At 45.3% G+C, this 20,538-nt stretch overlaps 1 long non-coding RNA gene across 2 annotated transcripts in view; it reads left to right on the top strand.

The window, feature by feature from the left end:
* LOC144135827 (uncharacterized) overlaps window positions 1-17,378 on the top strand; it is a 42,056-nt gene extending 24,678 nt beyond the window's left edge. For both annotated transcript variants that reach the window (XR_013315558.1, XR_013315557.1), the window contains one exon: window positions 17,218-17,378. This is a non-coding gene — a long non-coding RNA (uncharacterized LOC144135827). The remainder of the gene's footprint in view (window positions 1-17,217) is intronic.
* The last annotated feature ends 3,160 nt before the right edge of the window (window positions 17,379-20,538 follow it).

Genomic DNA, 20,538 nt, shown 5'->3' with positions numbered 1-20,538 from the left:
CGAACCCGCGCAGCTCGCCAATAGAAGGACATTTTTCGAACAGTCTAACGCATAAACTAATCGAAGTAATTGAGACCAGCACTGTTACGAAATGAAACACAACTCTCAGATGTAAACACAATATACATGCATTCAACAGCCACTTTTACTGCCTTTCGTGCGCCCGATGGCAGTGATGTTCCTTGCCGTAACCGAAAATTCCCTTAATTAGACCCCAAACTCCCAATTTCTCGCCCTTCTTCCCTGCAGCACTTTAGAAAATCTAGCGATTTTGAAAAAAAACAAGAAAATTTCTGTTGTGAAAGTTTCCTGAAAACCAATGAAGATACCGTTTTTGCCAAATTTTACTCCTAAAAATCCCCGAAATAGGGAACATTTTTTTTAATTGAACACCACTGTTCGATGGTGGAAGACAAAGTTACGCGCGACTCCTCATCCGTCGCATTTGCCCTCGGCATCGCGTTACCGCTTTCAAGGGGCTTCGTTAGGTTCACATTAGGTTCCATAGAGCAAAACAACAAAGAGAGACAACACAAGCTCTGACTTAGAAGGGTGATGGTCCGGGATAGTGGGTAATTCACATGAGGCTACCGCCTAGCCCGAACCACCATCATTCTTCTTTAGGTTGTCATTTTGTTACAGCATGCCAACGCCACGGGCCACAGCCACGGTCGGGAAAACTAAACGATTCTGTTCCATTCTGTTTCCATCTAGTTCTTCTCGACCACCATCGGTTGTTTAAGTGACGTCCCACCACCCCTCGCTATCGCCGGAATCTGCCCGCAGATGAGGCCGAGTGCGAGGGAAAAAAAATATGTTATTGTATCTGATTAGGCTCCTTAACGTAAGCAACGGCACTGCCCAGACATCCAGAAGTGTGGGCAAGAAATAGCAAGGAAGCATGAGCGTCCCGCCAATGCGTCGTGACAGGCCATCGTGCTGCATTCTGAGCGGCCACACGGCATCGATCGCAACTACGGAACAGGCGATGCAAAATGAACTTGCTCAACTATGCGTAAGCACTGCATCTATAAGTCGGAACGTGATTCATTCTCGCTGGTGCGACTTCTATTAAAGATGCGCTACTAATATCCAATTCAAGGCTTGGTTTATTATTATCATTAGATGTGCGATTATAAAGGTACATAAAAAAAGTAAGGCAAGCTACAACCGCCTAACCCAAGCACACAATATCTCCGTGTTTAGAACCCACGACGAATACAGGCAAAATACGTGAGCACAGCGCTGGCCGCCGAGGCAGGCAATGCCCGGTCGTTAATGCGCAATTTAGTGAAATTCCGTCGCTTACTGAGCGGCATGATGAAGCCATTGCCCCGCCACTTTTTCCTTTCTTTTCAACGCTCCAATAAATAAGTCTCGTTTCTTAACCCAGCTTCCATGAACTTTGCTCAGCTACGCTGAAGGATATTTTCCCTGCCTAGCATTTTCCATGTTGCTCAGGATAAATTTTTCTTGATGGCATGATCACTTGGCTCTTGCTGCTCGCTGCTTTTCGGTTCAGTGGCATGGGGACAATCTGACTAACGCAATATCCAAGTATTACGGCTGGAAGAAATCAGGGGCCGTATTCTGTACCGAAAACTTTCCCGGCTGGTTGTTTTTCCTGTCTGCCTCCTCGCATGCGGGAGGTGCGGGGTTCGATCCCCAGTGCCGCCGGGTACCCACCGGTGATACAATGGGTACAAGCTTTCGCCTGGTCTGGTGCTCGGCTTTTTTGGGGTGAAATGCTTGGGAAATGGGTCGTTGACCGCACCTAGAGTAGAAGAAAAAACTACACACTGTGCTAAGTCGCTCTTTGGCCAGAGATGCCCTTGCGCCATAAAAACTCATCATGATTATCACCATATTTTCCTCTCTTCTATACGTCAGCATCGCCTTTGTTAGCAGAGCCTTCTTGTTTGAGCTTGCGTTCATTCTTTTGGCGTTTTGTTGCTTGTTTGTTTTTGTTTGATTGCTCATTCGCTTGATTTCGTTGTTGTCTATCCTTTAGTTCCCACATTTACCGCGTTCATGCAGGAGCAGCGAAATCTTGCGACGGCCTGGAAGAGAAGTTCCCGAAACCAGCACAGAACGATAGGCTATCGTGAACAAATTTCGCACGACGAACACCCGCGCTTCCCTTAAACTACACATCTTTCAGCCTAACCGAGTAAAACGCCGTAAACAACTTCAGTAGCGCGGCCCTTTCATTGTTCGTGAACTTTGTTTAACCTTACGGCTACACTTACTCCGCACCCAGGCAGAGAAGACTGAAGCGAGAGGAGCTCGAAAAACGCGCCCAGCCTCCCAACTGCTCACGACCGTTAAACTCGGCGGGGACACGATCAATGACGGCCGCAGAACAGATGCTGTAGAGGCGCTATTATAAGCACGCAGTGGCTAAATATATAACTGATGGTTCCCCGAATGACGTGTTTTCAACTGTAGCATATCTCGTCGAGAGCCAAAACTGCCTGTCCGGACCACTTTATTCACCCTGTCAAACTTGTGCAGAGCAAACCTTGCGTAAATGCAGGGCTATCGAATAAAACTCTAACTTGGAACGAGAGTAAAATGCTAACTGAAGATAAATTTGAGGAGGTGAACTTAAACAAGTCGCATTACAAGCTGTAATGTTCGTCTCAGTCGAGAAAGCATTGCAATAGCGACAAGTAGCAATTACGTTACTGCTAAAGAAAGTATGCCACAGCGTAACGAAAACAAACCAACGTAGCGTGAGCACGAACTGGCAGAACAGAACAAGTTGCCAGCCTGTAGGATTTAAAGCGTAAGGCCCCCGCAAGGCAGAATAATTTCCCCGCTCAGAACAATCAAGTGTGCTAGTTCAGGCTACCTTTTCCATTAATTAAATGTGGATTATAAACGAGACAAGATGAGAAGGATACGGGACAAGTTCTCTTTATGTTCCACCAACTAGCCCAAACTGGTACCTTTGTGAAAGGTGCAAATACACCAGCACTTCTTCAGTCAAGCGCCCATAAATGTGGCACAGTGTACCAGGCGCGAGCCCAGAGGCTCATTAGTTTAGGGAAAGGAAACCTTACAGGTGTGACACAGCATGACACGCACTGCAAATGCTACGAAAAAATACTCAGTCTGTCTCGTCGCCGAGAGCAGATGTAAGCACTGAATAGATTGCAGAAAAGGAGTCGCACGTTCTAGGACGGCTCATACATAGGTGGTGGTAGCAGCACTCGAGTCATGGAGCCTGCGCCTTCAGCCGCCTTTCTTTTATTAGCTTTCCACAGCGAGCGACAGCGCGCTCAGCTATGTTCGCCGTCTTTGATGCGTGGTGACCCACGTGACGGGCATCGGCTCTGAAGAGGAAGTGGCGTCAGCACGCACTACAGATCGCGGTCGTGGTCGACTGCGCCTTTCCTTTCCTCACAACCCCTTGTTCTCTTAGCGGCCTTTAAAACATATGCGGCGCAGAACGAATGGATGAAGGACGGCGAATACGACAATATCCACAGCACAGCGCTAGCGACCAGTTATGCACACGGCGCGAGAGGCTGCTGCGATGGCCGAGTGGTCTAAGCAGCGGGAAGCGTTTTGTAGGAAAAGTTTCTTTCGGAATATTGCGGATGAGTTCGCCTTAATTTGTCGAGAATGGGAACCAAAAACATTGCTTGCTTAATTACTGCGCGCCAAAATTCTTCACTTGAACAAAAACGTCCTGAAGAAGTCTCTCTCACCTGTCCCCATACTCAAGCAGCCGGAAACTTTATAGCAATGAATTTAAGCATACAAGCGCATTTTGAGAATGTCATTGTCTCGTCTTCCTTGACCTGCATATTATTTGCAACGCCAGAGAATAAAGACAAAAGAGCCTCATCGCCTCTATAACGGTATGGCTACGCAGGGCTCATACTGAACCTCGTGGTTGCGGACGCCACATCGCCAATCATACGCAGCCTACTGCGTAGTAGGCAGGTTAACTGATGCTGTTCGCTCAGGGACTCGTGCTAAAATACTGGTACAGAGCTCGCCTCCTTCAGTGTATAAATAATTGTCAATCTGAGCACATTTGTTTGTGTTTTTTTTTCTATCTGAGATTGTGTAGTGAACGCCTGAAAGCAATTTTTGCGGCGTAGGAGACTGGTGCGAGGAAAACCTGCAGGTAAAACCTTCACAGAAACTAGCACAGAGCAATCAATCTGTTATCATAACACAGCCACTGCGTACTTCAAAGATGGTCTTCATTTCATTCTATCTTTTTCCCAATTCAGGCATTACTCTTTTGAAATCTTTTGCGGCAGTTTCCACGCAGTGTTTAAAAAAAATTTGTGGATGCTTAAGCTTCGCCTTTAAGAGCAGAACTTAGGAGCGTTATCGGGTCCCGTTCGCATATCTTACTCTATTATCGGATTCCAAATTAGCATAGTCATAATTACTCACGTACACATCAGTACATCCCTCTAAGACACTTCATTAAGTCAGAGACCACAACGCATTCACTAGGTCTACCTTTATTGATCAAGAACCAACGAGACTTCGCAGCCTATGGGCAGCGTGCCCGTCTCGCATTGAGAAGGTTCCAGGTTCGATTGCCACCCAAACCAAAATTAACGCAACTTTCTGTTCAGCTCAATCTTAATAATGCAATAGCGATAAAGGCCCCGTTCTCCAGAAAATCCGACGTGGGCGTTGCGAGCGAAAAATCACGTGCATGGCTCTGGCAGGTGGTCCCCAGAGGACAACCTAGGAGGCAGGTGGACCACCTTGGTCACGTGACCTTACGTCGTCATCACAGCCTGCCCACAGAATAGTGAGCCCACCGTGGCAGGTGGCACTTTATTTTAATTTGATTTTCTTGAAGGCACAGTTGAAAGAAATATTTGGGAGTGCTTGATGGAAACACTGCTAGCGTGTGGCTCGACCACCTGTTCAGCATATATTATATAGGAGGACTGACGATGGCAACATGATAGAGTTTAGCGAGAGTTTTTGTCGGGCTAGTTGGGTAGAGTATGTCGCTGAGTCGCTGTAAGGACAGCTTTCGTCTGTTTTACCCTTCGCGCTTCTTCGTGTGCCAGAGGAAGATACCTGGAGGTTGCCAGGTTACAGCAGTTTGTGAACGTGCATTATTAAACCCGTCCTCGTACAACGCGTACTAACAAAGTTGCACAGAAATCATCTGACGCGCATTTTGACAAACGAATTGGCACATTTCTGAGACTTGCGTCTTCTACAGAGTGAAGACGTCCTTTGATAAGGACATGCCTCTACACTTAGCGTTGCTCTAGATCAGCGACGACACATATCCTGACAGGTGGCAAGCATGCAACTCCTTCTGCAAAGCACTGGACCCACAAGAAACGAGCAAGCTATAAGATCCTTTTAAGTTCGCCTCTGTGACCATAATGCTTTCGTCGCTAAGGGAAACGCCACAAAAGCTAGTTTTTTTTTACAGCCAGCGTCTGCTGCATAAAGACGCTGAAAGCACGTTATGCGTATCCAGATTAAGTGTGTCTACAACAGTGCACTTGCAACATAATCTTCAATGCAAGTATGTAATGCCCGCACAGACTTGCTGCACTTCCGATTGTCAATCCTCCACAAAGGGTGTTAGTCTGTGTCCCCAATATGTGGAATAAAGATTTGATTTTATTATGATTAATCCTTCGAATAGCTACCTGTTTATGGAGTTTAGCCACTACAAAGTTTTGTAGGTGGCCATGGCAAAGCTCGTCTTGTGTTCTCACAGAAATGTTCGCAGTACCCTTGCGTAGTCCTAACGCTGCAGAAGTGAGAGCTAGGAGCCAAAGTGTTGGACTGATGTATGTCGCAAAACGTGCCGTAAGAAGATGTTGTTGTTTTTTCAGCTTTTAATTTTTTTACGTCTTTCCTACTGCTACATCCGTAGCACGAGATACGCACGCTGGCATTGCATCTCGCACATCCCTCAAACCAGTGCTGCGAGTCCTACCTGCTTTTCTATTAGTGCAAAAGCACTAATCCGGAGGTTCAGAGCCTAGCAAAATCGTATCCTGTATGTGCACCTCGAGAGCATAGAAAAAAAAGACAAAGAAATCGCATTAACATATCCACGACTGGGAGCCGAACCCGAGGCGGCGCGAACGGGTAATCTCCAAAGGCCGCTGCGCGAGACCACTGGGCTATCGCCGCACTATTTTTTTTTCTTTATTGTGAGGAAATCAATCCCGCTGAGCTGCCAAATTCTTTCGGGTACACGCGATATCCCAGAATGAGAATGTGTGGCTCCGTTCTGGGCTATCGACGCAGCCGAACACGCCTCGCGCTGTTGTTGTTGTTAATGGCACGTTAATGACACGTTAATGGCACGCATCCACTGCGGGGGATTGGCCAAGACGCAGGCTAAACTGCACCACACTCTCGCGCAGAGCCCTGCAGAGCGTCGTCTTCATCAACTTCCATCTGCTCTGTCCCGCGGCACTGCCCCGCTCATCGTCGCCTTCTACGTAGCACCAATCCGTGCTTTCGCACTGATTCGAATATAGTAAACATTCTCTGTACCTGAATCTACCTGCGCGGTGCGCAGCTCTTACCTCGGACTTGTTTGTCCCCCTTTGCCACGAAGCTCATCATATTCAACTACGCTTATTTTCTGTTTGTAAAACCATATCTACTAGGAAGAAGACCCCATGTGGTCTCTCTGAGAGCATGTGCTGCACTCAAGTTCTAGGCCACCCAGTGTAATGACACCCGCAAGACATTCGTACGAGCTGCCCTCGTAATGTTGAATATGTGTGTGTGTTGGATTTCATATGGCGCGTAGGAAACTAAGGCCATCATACGTGTAATGTTGTATAATAGAGCCCAGCCTCTAGTGGCTGGTGAATGTAACAACGCGCTCGGCTGCAGCCGCTAGGCTTCTGCATTTCACCGGGAGAGGAGTGTGGATGCACCCAGGCGCCGTGATTTCGGCGCGCATTAAACAACAAAGAACAGCAGGACAGTACTGAGAATCCGGTGCTCAATTCTCCAATGTCGTCCCTGGAGGCTCCCCCGCCCTTTTCCCTTCCTTTATTGCGCTGTTTCGGGACTTTAAACACCACATATTATTAACATTTACTGTCGCACCACAGCGAGCACAAACATTATGCTCCCGTCACCAAAGCGCAGTCCGGGCCGCGGAGGGCCGCCCATACTCGATGCCGTCTTGGTACAATGCTTTTGGGCCGGTCCAGTAATGCGCCGTTGATGATGACAAATTGTCAGAATCGAGTGCGCGGAACAGTTGGCCTACCCATGCCGTCACCGCGAGGCCTCCTTGAAGCCGGCGATATGAAGCCCCAGCACCTTCTGCGCGAGGCCCTCGTGCATTCCTCTTTTGCTTTCGCTGCTTGATGCGTGTCGTAACTTTTCTTTTTGTCACCTTGAGGCAGCGTTACGGTTAAAAATAAGAATAAAAGCGAGGGGAGGATCCTGGCGCACGAAGCCCACGAGTCGTCGGCGCGCCATTGGCGCACCGCAGGCGCACAGCGCGAATCGTGTCTGCGCCCTGCGTCAGGGTGGAGCGGCTGTCGGCGACAAAAGGGGCGACACCTCGGGAGGCGGTCTCCCGCTTCCGCCGTGCTGGGCAAGGGTATGATTGCGACGAGCCGAGGGTTGACAGCCGCCGGGGACGAGAGAGGCGAAAGCTGGGGCGAGAGAAAAAAGAAAAAAACCGAGCTTTGTGTTCACATCGACGCACTTGACAGGCACGAAAACAAGGCCACTGCCCGGAGGCTCCGGCCGTGCGCGCTTATGCCGCTGCCTTTCCCGCTGCTGCCCTTTAGCGGCAGTTGCCATGCGGCCCTTGCAGCACTTGCCGACTGCCGCGGATGCCGCTTGTGGCGTGCAACGGGGGTCAAGCATTGTAAGCTGCCGAGACTCTCCTTTTAATATTATTCCTGAGATAGTTGCCTGTAATGAGGGCTCGTGTCGCCACCTTGTGGAAAGCGCTTCGACCAACCCTCTACAAGGGCGAGGGAAGCAAAAAGAAAAAAATCGTGTAGCGCACATCCAGGGCACGAGCCGGGGAAGGTTAGGGTCCCCGTACTGTATGTCCACAAAAATGCCGTTTTTGTGCCCGGTACGAAGGAAGGGTGTTTTGTAGGCCGCTGAGAAGCTGGTTTTTGTTGCAATAGGAAGGATCACCAGGCCCTCTTGCCCGTTGAATTTTTGCTGCTTTTACGAATATCCGAACACGCTTCTTGAAGTTGTTCGACGGCGTGCCGCAGCTGTGGCACACTAACGCTGAACGAGATTGAAGTCCAAGGCCAAATTTCTTGGCCAGCTTCCTGCGCTTTCAGATGTGCGCTTTCGGAGAGATCGAGCATTCGTCGAAGCCGTGATGGTGAACTTCTCAAAAGTCGGACAAATAATTCGGCACTTACTGGATAGGATGATTGAGTGCGTTTAAATTTAATAAGCCAGCAATCTGAAAAGAACCAGTTAAAGATAACATCGACCTAACGCTGGGAAAAAAATCAACACGGTTTCCAGAGTTTCAACTTCGGCACTTCATTTCGAAGCATCAAAGAAAGAGTTTCACAACATCACCGCTAACAACCAATCCAGATACCGTTGTTGTTTTCAAACGATTCAGGAGATGCAATGAAGACCTCGGTGTGTCCGCGGACTCTCGTCTGTTTCTTCCTCCGCCATCTGTAGTCTGTAAAAGGCAGTTATGCAGTCCGTCCGAGCAGCTGCTTTTGAAAAACTTAAGTCATCTTGACTATCAACGTGGACTTCATCGACGCTGCTCTGATTTCGTGTTCAAATACTCGCACTACGGACGCTACTAAATAATGACCGTGCACATCTTAATAAACAAAGCAGTTTCTCTCATCAGTACGTCTCAGCTGACTTACTGAGTGGTAGTCCTATAGACCCCATTTAGTTTTGGCTTTGCGACGAAAGGCACAATCAAAATAACAATGCAGCGTGTTGTTTTACGCCTCAAAAAACTTGTAGACTATTGTAACTGGGAGCAAAAGTGTTACAGTTTAGATAAGTTTTCCTCAATTATTCTTACTTATCTGCACCACTCCTTAAACCAAGAAATAATCGTGTCGCTAAGCACGGATAAAAATAAAACTGCTCTCAAACTTAAATGTCGCAAGGAAAACAGTGCAGTACGATGCAAACCCAAGTTATTAAACCGTGCAATGTAATTTCGGAGCGCATTCCACATAGCAAGAGCTGAACGAGAAAGCTGTGTCCTTTTATCATCGCTTCATGAGTCATATCTTTGTGAAGATGAACATTTGCAAAGGGTGCAAAAGATTTCAGTAGGTTTTCATCGTGGCAATAAATGTATGATGAAGCACGCAAATCAGCGGGTTAAAAAATATAGGGCAATAGCAAAAGGTCTTAAAACATTTTTTTTTTTCGGCATCTCATGACACGTCCCTGCACATCCCTTTCATCATCACTTTTTTGGCAGCAAAGAATCTAGATACGATATCGGGGCAGTGCTATATGCCCACCCTACTGTCACAAGTTTCGGTTTATTTATATATAATTTTAATGACTGTGAGGGTGCTCACGCTCATTTAATAATTTAGATGAAGCGAAATTCTTCGGAACGAATGATAGACAACTTAAACTCACAGTACGGTTATGAATCAGTAAAAAAATGTTCATCGTTAGCTGGTACAGTTAGTCTGAAGGGTTTAGTTTCGAGACCTTATGACGATTTCTGCGGAGTGGGGGTATGTGCGGAAGAAGATCTGTGCCGTAAAACAGGCGTAAGAGTTAACAGAGAGATTTAGCATAGAGCGATCTGCGTTTGCGCAGTGCCAACAGCACACCTCTCAAGGCCGTCTGCGCATGCGCGCCTGGCACCTCGAGGAACAGGTTCGCGGTAGCGGATCACTTTATGCTAAATCTGCCTAACAGCAGCTAACGCTGTAAGACTAAACCGAAATACCGCTGCACTACCACCAATGTCTGGACCGTATACACTGCTGTCTCCTGGAACCCGTTAAATTTACAAACGATCGACAACTTCAATGACTCCCGACTTAAATTCTAGTTTGGAGCCACAACGTACCACTATGCATAAGTGAAATGCTCCAAAATATACCAACATGCAGACATGTCGAAGTCAGAGCTCGCTTTCTGTGCTTCAGCATGGACAAGGAAGAGCTGTAAGCGAAAGTTTGCATCTTAGACAGAAGACAGATACGTAGCATCACAACCTGTGTCCATGATGCAACCGCCATGGTAGCAGAATTGCAGCCGCTGTTACGTTAATGTAAGCTGGTTGTTAAAATTGGCGAAAAAGAAAAGCATGCGAAAGTTTGCTCTTTCGACGAAAGACAGACGGCATTATAGCTTGTGTTGGCTTTACATCGACTCCGCTAACCAAATAATGCATACAACGCTCACGTGTGTGCTAAAAAGAAGAGACCCATATCTATTTGCCCTGAAATAATCCAGCTGGAGAGGGTTACTACGCCTTCTCGACTTTATAAGTGGCTTTATCAGCATATATCACTTCTGGTTAGTTTCACCTTCGTCAAATGTTTTAAACGTCACTCCTGTAAAACCAGAAGACACATTTCTCGCTGATTTTAGATTAGCTCCAGTAGGCGCACTAAACAAGCACAATGGCAGGTAGAAACCGATTAAACGGCAGGTTATTAAGGGCACTGACATCTATCATGTATTTAGAGGGAATATTTTACAAGTGAAGCTGAAACTCACGTGAATAGCCACCACTGTGTATATAGTATACTAAAAGGAGCTCATTAAATTACAACAGCATGACAAAAGTGTGGTTACCCCGCGCTGCTAAGAGTACCCCGGTAAATGACGATGGCCTGGCAATAACTTTTGACCTTTGCAAAAAAAAAAAAAAAAACTGCCCCAAGTTGGCAGTTCTTCCACTTGCCAATCGGACAAACGCTTGCACTGCTTTCGGAATAGCTTATTCGAGGGCCTGCATTCCGTTGGAGTCATCGTGGAACATCGTTCTCAAAATTTTTGTTTAGTTTTGTTTCCCTGTGCTGCCCTGTCCTCAAAGGCTTAATTATACTAGAACAATGGACTGCCCTTTTTCAGGCTACTGACGCACGTGTACCAAAGGAAGGGTTTCAGGAAAACTGAAACCTTGTCGGTCATTCACATCACTTCTGAGGAAAACTTGAATTTAATTGTATGATTTAGTGGCCTCTGCAGTAGGCAAGCAATCTGCAGAAATGTGTAATGTGTCGCATCTGTGCGCGGCTTATTCCGCTGCACATAATCTGAAGATACTACACTGCAATATTAGAAGCTTAACTAAAAAATACTGACTCTTTGCTGGCTTTATTAAATTCCCATTTCCTTGAGTATGACATAATCGCGTTGTCAGAAACGTGGTTGAAACCCGATGAATTCTTTAATATCGCAAATTTTAAATCAGTTTATCTGTCGCGACCTACAAAGACGCGTGGCGGAGGAGTTGCCTTGTATATACACAAGAATATTTCTTTCGAGCATCGTCCCAAACTGACATGTCAGGTTCCCGAAGCATATGATTTCTTATTCCTCGAACTAAGTTCCAAGTTAATTGTAGGTGTTTTATACCGTTCCCCAAGTTCGCACATTAGTCTTTTTCTAGATGCCTTCGAACCTGCCCTAGAACAATTCGCTTCTATGAATAATCCTGCTATAATATGTGGAGACATTAATATTGACACTCTAAATGACAACGCAACACCATACGTGAACCTTATTTAGTCTTACGGGTTCCTTAATCAAATAACACATCAAACTCGAGTCACCCCCTCCACAGCGACGCTCATAGACCATATCTTATGCAATTTCGATACCTCACTGTCTATCTCTGGTGTTATTGATGCTGATATTTCTGATTATTTTCCAGTGTTCTTTCTAGCGTCGTGTTTTCCTCTCAAAAAATAAATTAAGAAAAACGTGAAAACAACTGTTGATCACAACCTGTTAAGTTCCCGTACACGCACCCTACAGATCAATGTTGAGAATAGTACGAATATTAATATAGAATTCGACCACCTCATAAATGTTATCTCATCTTGCTTTACAGAACCACTTATTAAAGCAAAATCTTACTATTCTGACCCAATATGTCCTTGGGTAACGACTGAGGTCTTAGCCGCTTTACAAACTAAAGATAAATGGTATAGAAAGCACAAGCAGTTCAAAGCTAATGAATACTATCGAATACAATATAAAATACATAGAAATAAACCTCTGGCCTTACTCAAAAAATCCAAAAAGATGTATCACACAACTCTTATAGAAAGCAACCAACCTGCTCCGCGTAAAACGTGTAAAATAATTAACTCGGTCACTACACTTCGAGAGAAGGATCATATATTGCCAGAACTTATCCCACCTGCTAGAACCACAGAAAGCCTTGCGGAAGACTTTAATCAATACTTCTGTAATATAGGTCCAACTCTTGCGAAACAACTCAGTATGCACGAAGCCCCCGAGCTCCCAGCTCCTGTACTTAATTCTTTTGTTTTTGATGACATTACTCACGGTGAAATCGTTTCTACTGTTCAAACAATGACTGGAGGAAGAACGTCAGGTAAAGATAAGATCCCCTTACTCGTCATTAAACAGTACATTGAGGAACTGAGCGGGCATTTAGCAAAATTATTTAATGCAAACTTCTTCATGACCACATATCTAGATGCATTTAAAATAGCGCAAGTCACCCCCATATACAAGTCCGGTAGGAAGGATGACATCCAGAACTACCGACCAATATCAATACTTAGTGCCCTTAACACAGTATTTTAGAAGCTATTGATGAAACGTTTTACCCATTTTCTAGATAAATATAACGTACTAGTAGACAACCAGCACGGTTTTAGGAAAAACAGATCTACTTCCACGGCAGTATAGTGTTTAAGTGAATTCATCAACAAAGCATTAAATAACAAAGAGTATGTAGTCGGTATTTTTATTGATATTAAAAAGCGTTTGACACTGCGAACCATGACATACTACTATCAAAATTACATCGTTATGGATTCAGAGGTCAAGCAAAGCAGTTTTTCGAAAGCTATCTTTCCGGCCGCAAGCAATGTGTTAAAATCGACAAATCCGTATCAAGCGTTCATTCCATCCTGTGTGGAGTGCCTCGGGGCTCGATATTGGGACCTTTATTCTTTTCTTTGTACATAAATTATCTGCCAGATGCTTTTAATTATGCCCAAACCATTATGTATGCTGATGACACAGCCCTTCTCTTGTCATGAGCCTAATATGGTCGAAAGGCACGCTAATAGTGATCTTTCTCTGATGTGCCAGTGGTTTTTACAAAATAAATTAACAATACACACCTCAAATATTAAATACATTGTCTTCTCCAGCCCATACAAACATTCAAATAGCTTAAATGGCTGACGAATAGGCGCAAACTACCTCGAACGTGTCGATCAACAGGTTTATCTTGGTGTAACTCTAGATTCCGCTTTCAATTTTAATCCTCACATAATTCGCGTAAGCAGCAAATTGAGATGGGCTTGCTTTGTCCTAATAAAAGCTAGAAAGTTCTTCTCGCTTCGCACAATAAAAATTTTGTATTATTGCCTTTTTCAAAACAATATGACTTACTGTGTAGAGTCCTGGGGACTTAGGTATAGCACGTATTTAAATCAAATAGCAATTTTACAAAAAAAGAGCCCTTCGTATAATAACACACAGTAAACACACAGATAGATCCGCTCCGCTCTTTTGTGGCCGAGACATAACACCTATCTTTGCTATGCGGGATTTCAAACTAGCTTGTGTGGTTATACATATACTAAACCATAACATCCCCCTATCATCATCTATTTTCGTATATCCATCTCGTCCAACTAGAAATGTTTTTCAGTTGTCGTTTTAACCTTCCAGCTGCTAATTATGTGTACGGTAAAAGAACTATGGCCTATGCCACTGCTAAAATTTGGAACCAACTGCCTGCTAACTTAAAAATAGGTCAATAGTCAATCTCCGATATAAAAAAATTTTTCCGGAGCCAGCAATATTCGACTCCACTACAAATAAGTGCTTTTCTTGGATGCATTCATTCTTTTTTTTTGTCCTCCTAACTATTGTATAATTTCTTGAATATTTCGCTTTTCTTTGTAATAACTGTCGCATAACTGTTGTACATTAATTCTGCGTATAATACTGAGCTGTCTCGCTATAATTATTTTTCGCACTTCCTGCATGGGCCCAAGTCTAGCCGAGAAGGCTATAGGCCCAGATGATTTGCATGTACTTTTTACTAGCCGTTTGAATAAAACTGATTCGACTGATTGATTGATTGATTGATGATTTGAATGATTTATTGATTGATTGATTTATTTATTTATTTATTTTTCTATTTATTTATTTATTTATTTTATTTATTTATTTATTTATTTATTTATTTATTTATTGGGGAAACATTTACGAATCTTAGTGCTATCAGAAAAAAGAGTCATAACAAAGTCGCTGTTCGTTAGCTGTACACAGCGCTAGTAGACAATATCCTCGAAAACAGTGTAAAAGAACAATTTGACTATTGAAAAACAACCGTAGAAGTCATAGACGCTCTCGGTGGCACAAGGGGTATACGCGGCGACAGCTTTTGTCTTAGTAGTGGGGTTCCACTCGTTTTTACCGCTCCGGAAAAACTATAATTCAAGCTATGCCCTCGTATCCTCGGCAAGGAATCCCCCAAAAAAATGGTTGCGGAAAAAAGCATGCCAGGCCACGCGTGCGTTGCCAAACAGGAGTGGTATACGGGATACCGCTGTCTTGCGGGAAAGCCTATGTAGGCCAAACAGGCACATGCATGAACGATCGATTCAGGGAGCACCAACGAAATTTACAGAACAGTGAGAACGTGCGCTTAGTAGAGCACTGAAGTTCTTGCAAGTGTTCGCCGAATTTTGAAAGCACTATGGTCCTAGGCAAAGGTAAAGGCCAGACCGCACGTGAGCTATTGGAAGCCTTCCATATAAAGAAAAGGGGCGGTGATTGTATTAGCGATACGCCAATTCTGTTGTATATAGTTCGGAATGTGCACTTTTTTCTGCTAGAAGATGTATGTGCGGGATGTTGTGATGGCACGCCTTCTGTCTTTCTCTCTTAACGCGCATGCGCGACGCAGCCTATATACTCCACTTGATGGCTTGGAATAAAATCGGTTGTTAGTGCAGCGTCTGTGCGTGTCTCTTGGTGTCTCGGTCTTCTTCTTTAGTGTGTGTGTTGTTGTTCTTGTTGTTTTTTTGCACTGCTACTGTGCCTAAGATAAGCAACCAACTCGCCCAAGAGCTCGTTTTACTGAAGCTTTTGTCGGCATTGAAGGGAAGCCTACAGTGGCGGAGTGTTCGTTACTCTCACTTTCCGCTAAATAGTTTACTCTCACTTTCCGCTAAATAGGCGCGTTTTTCTGTGCGGTGGCTTCTCCGCTGCTTGCGTAGCAGGCGCCATCTATTGAAGCTTCTTGTAACAAGACATGCCTAGCAAAATCGTCGTAATCGAGAAAGTTTCTTTCCTCGCCTATCTAACTTTGAAAGTTGGCAGTTGCCTTTGAAATACGGCTAAAATTTTGAATATTGACAATTGCTATGTTTGAAGAGAAAGCGGGGAGGATTATACTCCGCTGCGTAGGAAGAGAGCTGTTCCAGCTCGGTACCTTCCGCTCCATTGCCAGAAAAAGTTGTCGCTGAATGTAACTAGTTTCAATTTCGTCTTCCAGGCCACGGTGGCATAAACGAGTTTCAAGGTCATTGGTAATGGCTGTCCGTTTCAGCAGCGGAGCGAGAATGTCTCTAAACAAAACGTCAGCAACTAAATCACTGTGCAAACTTACCACATGTGCGTCTGAACATTTTTTTTAGCAGACAGCTTTATGTATGCGTCTACGGACTTATCTCTGTCGAGTTTGGCGGACAACACTATATTAGCACTATATATTACTTTGCGTCAGTAAGGGAAAAAAAGGTGCACGGAATGAAAAGTCTGCCGTCATAAAAGAAAAGATGTTGCAGCTAGCAATGCAGAGACGCGCTCCCAAGCCAGTTCAAAAGCACTGGTAGTTTATAGAAGGATTCACACAGCAGCCCTCCGGTTCTAGGTAACCAGCGTCAGTGCCTGCAATTCAAAGCAGAACAATCTGAAAGCCATTCTAGTTTCGGTTGATGTGGCGGCATGTTATTCATCGAAATTTTTCGTGCATGTGTCAATCAAGGTACTAAGGGAGGGCGGGGCGAAGGGGGGGGGGGAGGGGGGGGTTCTTAGCCCGTCGCAGGCGCAGCAACCTACCGTTCAGGTATCGCGTTATAACCAAAAGTTTTTGTCTGCTTTGGCGCTTTGGCGCTTCAAGCGAGGAGCACTATACTCTATGATCGGATACAACTTCTGTAGTGAAGCTCTGCCCACATTCAGGACCAGCACACAATTCCTCCGCGATAAAAAAGTAGTGCGTGGTTAAAGCTTTTCTTGTTACTTACAAATAAATTTATCACAAGGCGAAATTACAAGCTCAGAATGTTGGTGTCTGTGGCCTACTTGATATCGTCAAACATTAAAAAGCTGGTTTTGTTTGCTGTTGTGGTCGGTCAGCGGTGTAATACGGGACGCCGCGGATCATGATTCATCGTTAAAAACTGCTGACTTTTTTTTATGCGTTAGGATTACGACCATCACATTCGCAAAATCTGTCCGTGCGTGTGCGTGTGCCTGCGCGTGTGCATGTGTGGGTGTGCGAGTGTGTGTGTGTTGCTGCGAAATGAATGAATCCCGCAAGCTGTTCCACCTCTTCCGCACACTCGGTTCACCAGCGTGTGGCGGCGGCATTTAGATCGAAAACCTGAGCAAAACTCTCAATCATTCAGACCACGGAGATATCCGCGCGCCTTAAAGTACACCGGAATCTGTCCGTAAATTTCAGGCTTTTCAAAAAGGCGTCTCACAAAAAAAAAAAATTACATCCGGGTGTTCATTGACTCCAGATTTCACCTTAACTGAGCCTTGGTAAACGAAAAACACAATGAAAAGTTCCCGCAGCAGTCTCGTATTGAGACTAACGCGTGCATGCAAATTCCAGCTGAGGTCAAAGTTATTTAAAGAGGCTCCTACTCAGGCATTTTGCTAGGCCAGCGCTGACGACTTCGAACGCAAAATGTTTATATTATTTTAACACGCCAAATAAGCGCGTTCCTTTTAAACTCGCCAAACAAGTCTGCTGTGTTCCGCTGTCTATTTTAGGTGCTGCCAGAATGCGAATACGGCGGGCGAACTCGACGGAAACAACCATGCGTTGGTACTACAGCGACGATACCAAAGCGGGAAGGCACTGGACTGTTTTCAAAAGTATATTATCAAATAAAGTGCCTACATTTTCCGCGCGGAATAAAAGGTTTTGTCTCTATGCGTCATACAAATGCACTGAAGCAATAAGTTTCCACCGCATAAGGTGCAGAGATTTGAACATCGTGTTCCCTTGCGCTATAGTATATCCCGACAGTAAATTTAGGAGGTGCCCTGCACCCACCTGCATCGAGGTTCATTTGTGCGCCAATATATAAGGTAGTTTTCTGTTATTCAGGGTGCTACGTAATAAACAATTACGACGTAAACAGAAGACAACAAGACAAACGAAATAAAACAACACCGTTCACCCTGTCCATTGGCGCGCAAATGCAGTTTTGTATTTGCACTTCGAGGAAGAGAAGTGTTCCCAGACGATGGCTCGAAAGGAACACAGACTGAAATTGCATGCGCAGAAGCTACTAAGCAGGGCCACTTTTCCAGCCAATAAGCCAATAGTGCGAGAGGCGCCTGACACACCGGCGGCTACTGAGGAACGACGACGACGACGACGATGATTGATTAATTGATTGATTGATTGATTGATTGATTGGTTGATTGATTGATTGATTGATTGATTGATTGATTGATTTTTATGGCACAAGGGCAACTGTGGCCAAAGAGCGCCGTGACACTAGGTATTTCCTTCTACTCGAGGTGGGATCAAAGACCCATTTCCCAAGTATAAACAGAGGAACGATAAGTTGCCCGCAGTGGGCGTGCCAAGCACAGGATCGAGCGGTCATGTTTGGGCACTTGCCAGATACGTTTTCATTCCAAACCGCAGACTGAGAAACAGTCGCCTGAAACCGCCTCATTAGTGAGTCCTAATCGTTACTCGTTACCTATCAGCTTACACGGACGGGAAACACAAATGATTGCAGCTTTTTTTTTTTTGCTTTAACAAAGAAGAAACCTTTGCTACCACACAAAAAGAATTTAGTCAGCGAAATATTAGCAGCAAAAAAAGACCCTGCTGAAACTAAGAAGTCAACGTAGCCTAAAAATTGTCGTATTCATAAGTTTGCGCCGTCACACACACGATCGAAACAACAGGAGTGATTCGATTCGCCGCAAACTGAAGTATAGAACAACGAAGCCTAACAGGCGTAGTTCAGAGCGCAGCTGAGCGCGCCTTGACCCGCTCCGCTGCCGGCCACCGCCAATGAGAACTTGGCGTGAGCGACGGAGACCGAAAACGCACACGCCTATGGCGCTTCCACGCCGTGCCCTAGCGCGACCGCGGCGTTGGCGTCATGCGCAGCGGGCTCAGCTGCTCACGCGCGGGCATGTGGGCTTCATCACGTCACCTCGGACTGTTGACATGAAGCTGGGCTCTGGCTCCGCTCACTGACCTTTAACGACAACAATTTAATCTGTCTGCTTGAGACACGAAAGAGTGAAGACCTCGTGTGAGTGCGACAACGATATGCATCATTTAAGATGAGCATTTTAAGCACATGACAGTTCCGAAAGGTTACTGTCTGTGCAGTATGCGACGCCTTGTTAACCCTTGCTTATGGAATCCTGTAGCTGGAGCAAGCAGAAGCATGAGTTCGATTGCTGGCACAATCGTATCTTCGAGCGACCACATCTAAATTTTCTAGTTCCGCACTTACCACTGCGCGATGCAGATTTTGTTACTACTATCGGTCACCTCACCAGAGGCGAAATTGTGATGCGGTTTCTTCTTACTAGTAATACTCTGATGACCTCGTCCGGTTGGCATTCTGGATGAATTCCATTGCAGACATCTCATTGTGTGCCGCTGTAGCACATTTATCAGCGTAAAGTCGAAAATGAATCAAGGGCTCTCCCAAACCAAGCAGTATTCTACAGTCGCAGCATAAACCTGGAAAACCATTAGTGATGTTTCTGCACTACTAGCTTTTCGATTAAAAAGGCAATAAAATCTCGCATTTGTTTCGTTTGATTCACAGCAGCGAACTAAGGAGACTGTAGCGGTTCCTGAACAAAAAAAAAATTTGACCGGGACTGTGAACGGCGCACCTAATACTGTCTTACGACGCTGCCTAGGAATCCATTCTCTTTAGATTACCACTACAGTTCTGGGCGAGGGTACGTGCCTCCATGTCACTGCGTGCCACTGGCCGAATCGTAGGCCTCAAAGCTTTCAGCTTACAGAGCGATTTTGTAAACAGTTGAGATGGATTTTAACGTGCACATCTTGTGGCTTTTAATGTTTGTCATTAGGTGCTGAAAGATGCATATCTAGCTCTATATTAGCAACTCAATGCAAATAAAAAAAATTGCCAGTTTAACCGTTTACCGCAGCCGTTCGCGACTGCAAGGCAGACCGGCCGCAGTCAACGCGTCATGCGTCCTCGGCTGCAGGTCCGCAAGAGTTGGCTGTAAAGGTCAGTGCCGAAGGATAAACTGCTCAGCTTGTCACTAAACGGAACCACCGAAGCCAAAAAAGAGGCACATTAAAGGGCACGACTGTCAGTAAGAGCAAGCTGAAGAAGAAATAAAAGTCCGGAAAGCTGCGGTGGCTGGAAATGGTCGATGTGGCGCTTTATTTTAATATCATTTTTTTTCTTTTGTTTGTGGCACACGTTTTGTAGCCGAACGTGAAAAACAATCGAGTTGTCCAGCGACTTCATTGTTTTCAGTCCTGAAAGAGGATTTTGATGAGTACAAGTGTTTGTTCCCTATAGATTTGCTTTAGATTCCTTCATCTATTGTGCCAGTGTGGACCGCAGTGTGGACCGAACCGAAAAGAGCGCCTCCAACTCTTAGACGACCAACTCTTTCATTGCTATTTTCCTAATCACTGCGCGAAAGTAATTCTTGAAATCTAAGTATTGAAAACGATTAAGGAGCACTAGAGGAAGGAGCAGAGAGAGCGAAAACTTTTATTTAGGTGATTAATCCGCAGGAGCCGGGTGGTCGGGGCCCCTACTCCAGGTCTCCGCTGGCGGCAGCTGAGTTGTGGACTAGCTGGATGATCCAGGCTTGCTGGTCCAGGTTGTCGCTGGTCAGGGCCTCCTCCCACTGCTCGTGTGTCGGGTGTGGCACTATTAATCTTTTCTCCGCTTTGTCCTGGCATTCCCAAGATGTGTGGTACAACGTGGGGCTTGCTCCGCACCAAGGACAGTGAGGGACAATAATTTAAAATTTGTGGACTATGTACAAAAAAGCCCACATATGCCCCCCCGAAGGGTTGGAATAATGAACAGCAAAAAAATTGAATCCCCA

Source organism: Amblyomma americanum, chromosome 1 (genome assembly GCF_052857255.1).
Source record: "Amblyomma americanum isolate KBUSLIRL-KWMA chromosome 1, ASM5285725v1, whole genome shotgun sequence".
NCBI classification, from domain to species: Eukaryota; Metazoa; Arthropoda; class Arachnida; order Ixodida; family Ixodidae; genus Amblyomma; species Amblyomma americanum.
Note: the sequence above shows the minus strand (reverse complement) of the source record. Positions and strands in the feature narration are given on the sequence as shown.